Source organism: Gasterosteus aculeatus, unplaced genomic scaffold (genome assembly GCF_964276395.1).
Source record: "Gasterosteus aculeatus unplaced genomic scaffold, fGasAcu3.hap1.1 HAP1_SCAFFOLD_31, whole genome shotgun sequence".
NCBI lineage: Eukaryota > Metazoa > Chordata > Actinopteri > Perciformes > Gasterosteidae > Gasterosteus > Gasterosteus aculeatus.
Window position 1 is genome coordinate 120,617 of NW_027554889.1, and position 6,884 is coordinate 127,500.

Here is a 6,884-nt window from a genome sequence, read left to right on the forward strand (position 1 = left end):
CTGAGGTCTGAGTCGGATCCGAACCGCACAAACGCCGGTCTTCACGACTGGAGGCCTATGTTTCTAAAAACCGGGTTTCAGGAATCTGCGACCTGGTGGCCCAGTGATGTCGGCTGGAACTTTTTTTTTCCGGTCCGCTCAAAATTCTCCAGGCATTTTCTGAGCTTTCCTTCACATAGTCCGACTTTTACTTAGTTTCTGACGGAGCCAAAAAAGTCCGGGTTTTTTTGCCCTCCTTATCGTCCCGACTGGAAACTTTAACTCCGTATTTTAAGTCAGAAAATTAAAGTTCTTTTCATCCAGGAGACCGACCCTTCCTTCAAAGTGTCCCATACAGTGCTTCGTCATCGGACATCGGCCGGGATCTCCCGCTCTCTGGAACTGTGTATTCATCCATGCGGTACACCTGCTGTTCTGCCATCACTGTCCGGGAATAGTGTGTCGTTCTGGGACTTGGTCTGGTCTCTGCCGCTCTCTGGAGCTCTTTATTCATCCATCATGTACACGTGCTGGTCTGCCATCACTGTCCGGGAATAGTGTGTCGTTCTGGGTCATGGTCTGGGTTCTGCCGCTCTCTGGAACTCTTTATTCATCCATGCGGTACACCTGCTGGTCTGCCATCACTGTCCGGGAATAGTGTACCGTTCTGGGACTTGGTCTGGTCTCTGCCGCTCTCTGGAGCTCTTTATTCATCCATCCACTGCACCTGCTGTTCTGCCATCACTGTCCGGGAACAGTGTGCCGTTCTGGGTCATGGTCTGGGATATCACGCTCTCTGGAACTCTTTATTCATCCATCATGTACACCTGCTGGTCTGCCATCACTGTCCGGGAATAGTGTACCGTTCTGGGACTTGGTCTGGTCTCTGCCGCTCTCTGGAACTCTTTATTCATCCATGCGGTACACCTGCTGTTCTGCCATCACTGTCCGGGAACAGTGTGCCATTCTGGGTCATGGTCTGGGATATCACGCTCTCTGGAACTCTTTATTCATCCATCATGTACACCTGCTGTTCTGCCATCACTGTCCGGGAATAGTGTGTCGTTCTGGGTCATGGTCTGGGATATCACGCTCTCTGGAACTCTTTATTCATCCATGCGGTACACCTGCCGTTCTGCCATCACTGTCCGAGAATAGTGTGTCGTTCTGGGACTTGGTCTGGTCTCTGCCGCTCTCTGGAGCTCTTTATTCATCCATGCGGTACACCTGCTGGTCTGTCATCACTGTCCGGGAACAGTGTGCCGTTCTGGGACTTGGTCTGGTCTCTGCCGCTCTCTGGAGCTCTTTATTCATCCATGCGGTACACCTGCTGGTCTGCCATCACTGTCCGGGAACAGTGTACCGTTCTGGGACTTGGTCTGGTCTCTGCCGCTCTCTGGAGCTCTTTATTCATCCATGCGGTACACCTGCTGTTCTGCCATCACTGTCCGGGAATAGTGTGTCGTTCTGGGACTTGGTCTGGTCTCTGCCGCTCTCTGGAACTCTGTATTCATCCATGGGGTACACCTGCTGGTCTGCCATCACTGTCCGGGAACAGTGTGCCGTTCTGGGTCATGGTCTGGGATATCACGCTCTCTGGAACTATGTTCTGATTATTTCCTTCATCCACTGCACCTGCTGTTCTGCCATCAGTGTCCGACAACAGCGCTTCATCATCGGATAACTGCCGTGAAATACCGCTCTCTGGATCTGCTCTGTTCTGGCAGGTAATCAGGGAGATTTTAAGTAGATGAGTGTCCGGGAATAGCGGGCCGTTCTGGGACTTGGTCTGGGATATCACGCTCTCTGGAACTATGTTCTGTTTATTTCCTTCATCCAGTGCACCTGCTGTTCTGCCATCAGTGTCCGACAATAGCGCGCCGTTCTGGGACTTGGTCTGGGATATCCCGCTCTCTGGAACTATGTTCTGTTTATTTCCTTCATCCAGTGCACCTGCTGTTCTGCCATCAGTGTCCGACAATAGCGCTTCATCATCGGATATCTGTCGTGAAATACCGCTCTCTGGAACTGTGTATTAGTCCGTCCGCTGCACCTGCTGTTCTGACATCAGCATCCGAGAATAGTGTGCCGTTCTGGGACATGGTCTGGGATCTCCCGCTGTCTGGAACTGTGTGTTCATCCATACGTTACACCTGCTGTTCTGACATCAGCATCCGAGAATGGTGTGCCGTTCTGGGACATGGTCTGGGATCTCCCGCTCTCTGGAACTCTTTATTCATCCATGCGGTACACCTGCCGTTCTGCCATCACTGTCCGAGAATAGTGTGTCGTTCTGGGACTTGGTCTGGTCTCTGCCGCTCTCTGGAGCTCTTTATTCATCCATCCACTGCACCTGCTGTTCTGCCATCACTGTCCGGGAATAGTGTGTCGTTCTGGGACTTGGTCTGGTCTCTGCCGCTCTCTGGAACTCTTTATTCATCCATGGGGTACACCTGCTGGTCTGCCATCACTGTCCGGGAACAGTGTGCCGTTCTGGGTCATGGTCTGGGATATCACGCTCTCTGGAACTATGTTCTGATTATTTCCTTCATCCACTGCACCTGCTGTTCTGCCATCAGTGTCCGACAACAGCGCTTCATCATCGGATAACTGCCGTGAAATACCGCTCTCTGGATCTGCTCTGTTCTGGCAGGTAATCAGGGAGATTTTAAGTAGATGAGTGTCCGGGAATAGTGGGCCGTTCTGGGACTTGGTCTGGGATATCACGCTCTCTGGAACTATGTTCTGTTTATTTCCTTCATCCAGTGCACCTGCTGTTCTGCCATCAGTGTCCGACAATAGCGCTTCATCATCGGATATCTGTCGTGAAATACCGCTCTCTGGAACTGTGTATTAGTCCGTCCGCTGCACCTGCTGTTCTGACATCAGCATCCGAGAATAGTGTGCCGTTCTGGGACATGGTCTGGGATCTCCCGCTGTCTGGAACTGTGTGTTCATCCATACGTTACACCTGCTGTTCTGACATCAGCATCCGAGAATGGTGTGCCGTTCTGGGACATGGTCTGGGATCTCCCGCTGTCTGGAACTGTGTATTAGTCCGTCCGCTGCACCTGCTGTTCTGACATCAGCATCCGAGAATAGTGCGCCGTTCTGGGACATGGTCTGGTCTCTGCCGCTCTCTGGAACTCTGTATTCATCCATGCGTTACACCTGCTGTTCTGACATCAGCATCCGAGAATAGTGTCCCGTACAGGGACATGGTCTGGTCTCTGCCGCTCTCTGGAACTCTGTATTCATCCATGCGTTACACCTGCTGTTCTGACATCAGCATCCGAGAATAGTGTCCCGTACAGGGACATGGTCTGGTCTCTGCCGCTCTCTGGAACTCTGTATTCATCCATGCGTTACACCTGCTGTTCTGACATCAGCATCCGAGAATAGTGTCCCGTTCTGGGACATGGTCTGGTCTCTGCCGCTCTCTGGAACTCTGTATTCATCCATGCGTTACACCTGCTGTTCTGACATCAGCATCCGAGAATAGTGGGCCGTTTTGGGACATGGTCTGGGATATCACGCTGTCTGGAACTGTGTGTTCATCCGTCCACTGCACCTGCTGTTCTGCCATCAGCATCCGAGAATAGTGCCCCGTACTGGGACATCAGCCAGGACGCACCGCCGTCATCTCGTTCGTTCGCTCAGTCATCCATCCACGAAAGCTACCGATCAGCCACAGTGCCCGGAATGATGCCTCCTGCCGGGGCAGCGTCCGCTTGCTCCCCGACAGCCAGTTCTGCATGAGGCTCCGGTTCTTCCACCCCCGCCACTGTCCGAGGGTGTCCGAAAATACTGAGGTCTGAGTCGGATCCGAACCGCACAAACGCCGGTCTTCACGACTGGAGGCCTATGTTTCTAAAAACCGGGTTTCAGGAATCTGCGACCTGGTGGCCCAGTGATGTCGGCTGGAACTTTTTTTTTCCGGTCCGCTCAAAATTCTCCAGGCATTTTCTGAGCTTTCCTTCACATAGTCCGACTTTTACTTAGTTTCTGACGGAGCCAAAAAAGTCCGGGTTTTTTTGCCCTCCTTATCGTCCCGACTGGAAACTTTAACTCCGTATTTTAAGTCAGAAAATTAAAGTTCTTTTCATCCAGGAGACCGACCCTTCCTTCAAAGTGTCCCATACAGTGCTTCGTCATCGGACATCGGCCGGGATCTCCCGCTCTCTGGAACTGTGTGTTCATCCATACGTTACACCTGCTGTTCTGACATCAGCATCCGAGAATGGTGTGCCGTTCTGGGACATGGTCTGGGATCTCCCGCTGTCTGGAACTGTGTATTAGTCCGTCCGCTGCACCTGCTGTTCTGACATCAGCATCCGAGAATAGTGCGCCGTTCTGGGACATGGTCTGGTCTCTGCCGCTCTCTGGAACTCTGTATTCATCCATGCGTTACACCTGCTGTTCTGACATCAGCATCCGAGAATAGTGTCCCGTACAGGGACATGGTCTGGTCTCTGCCGCTCTCTGGAACTCTGTATTCATCCATGCGTTACACCTGCTGTTCTGACATCAGCATCCGAGAATAGTGTCCCGTACAGGGACATGGTCTGGTCTCTGCCGCTCTCTGGAACTCTGTATTCATCCATGCGTTACACCTGCTGTTCTGACATCAGCATCCGAGAATAGTGTCCCGTTCTGGGACATGGTCTGGTCTCTGCCGCTCTCTGGAGCTCTTTATTCATCCATGCGGTACACCTGCTGTTCTGCCATCACTGTCCGGGAATAGTGTGCCGTTCTGGGTCATGGTCTGGTCTCTGCCGCTCTCTGGAACTCTTTATTCATCCATGGGGTACACCTGCTGGTCTGCCATCACTGTCCGGGAACAGTGTGCCGTTCTGGGTCATGGTCTGGTCTCTGCCGCTCTCTGGAGCTGTTATTTTCCTCCATCCGGTACACCCACTGCTCTGCCATCACTGTCCGAAAATAGTGCTCCGAAATCGGGTAAGTCGCGCGGGGGGCCACCCCCGTATCTCGGCTCCAGGAGCCTCTTTCCGCCCGGGGCCTGGCCCACTATGCTTAGGTCCAGCTGGGGAACGCTCCCCCCGAAGCTCGGGGCCCTGTCCTGGAGATCTCTGTTTCCGAAAACCAGGTTTCTGAAATCTGCGACCTGGTGGCCCAGTGATGTGAGCTAAAAAAAAATTTATCGAAGCGATCTAAAAAAGCCCAGGCATTTTCTGAGCTTTCCTTCACATATTCCGACTTTTACTTAGTTTCTGACGGAGCCAAAAAAGTCCGGGTTTTTTTCGCTCCACATAGTCCCGACTGGAAACTTTAACTTTTTTTTTTTTCCATTATTTCACCCGCGGAGGTCCGCAAACACCTCCAGGGGCCCACAACGGCCGAATTAAGCCAGGAAAAAGACACCAGAACCCGGATCTCTTTACCAGACACCCCCAGAGCCCGGAACACGGACCCAAACACCTCCAGAGGCCCACAACGGCCGAATTGAACCCGGAAAAAGACGCCAGAACCCGGATCTCTTTACCAGACACCCCCAGAGCCCGGAACACGGACCCAAACACCTCCAGAGGCCCACAACGGCCGAATTAAGTCCGGAAAAAGACGCCAGAACCCGGATCTCTTTACCAAACACCCCCAGAGCCCGGAACTCGGACCCAAACACCTCCAGAGGCCCACAACGGCCGAATTGAACCCGGAAAAAGACGCCAGAACCCGGATCTCTTTACCAGACACCCCCAGAGCCCGGAACTCGGACCCAAACACCTCCAGAGGCCCACAACGGCCGAATTAAACCCGGAAAAAGACACCAGAACCCGGATCTCTTTACCAGACACCCCCAGAGCCCGGAACACGGACCCAAACACCTCCAGAGGCCCACAACGGCCGAATTGGACCCGGAAAAAGACGCCAGAACCCGGATCTCTTTACCAGACACCCCCAGAGCCCGGAACTCGGACCCAAACACCTCCAGAGGCCCACAACGGCCGAATTGGACCCGGAAAAAGACGCCAGAACCCGGATCTCTTTACCAGACACCCCCAGAGCCCGGAACTCGGACCCAAACACCTCCAGAGGCCCACAACGGCCGAATTGGACCCGGAAAAAGACGCCAGAACCCGGATCTCTTTACCAGACACCCCCAGAGCCCGGAACTCGGACCCAAACACCTCCAGAGGCCCACAACGGCCGAATTGAACCCGGAAAAAGACGCCAGAACCCGGATCTCTTTACCAGACACCCCCAGAGCCCGGAACTCGGACCCAAACACCTCCAGAGGCCCACAACGGCCGAATTGGACCCGGAAAAAGACGCCAGAGCCCGGGTTCCGCTCCATGCCGCACACCGCACCTGCAATACCGACCTCTCCCACCGGAGGGAGACAGAGGGCGCCTTCCACCCTGACTGCTGCCCGGGTGAGAGACACTATTCCTGGGGGGACTCTTTATCAGACTCCCCTTAACTAAAAGGGACTGCTGCCCGGGAAAGAGACACTATTCCTGGGGGGGCCTTCTACCAGACCCCCCCTGCCCCAACACACCATCCCCAATTTCACAAGTGTTCACATAGCATATTCAGTCAGAACTTGTCCGTTTCAAACACCCACACCTGCAATACCGACCTCTCCCACCGGAGGGAGACAGAGGGAACCCTCCCCCCCCACGACTGCTCCCCGGGAAACAGACACTATTCCTGGGGGGACTCTTTATCAGACTCCCCTTAACTAAAAGGGACTGCTCCCCGGGAAAGAGACACTATTCCTGGGGGGGGGGGCCTTCTACCAGACGCCCCCTGCCCCAACACACCATCCCCAATTTCACATAGCATATTCAGTCACAACTTGTCCGTTTCAAACACCCACACCTGCAATACCGACCTCTCCCACCGGAGGGAGACAGAGGGAACCCTCCCCCCCACGACTGCTCCCC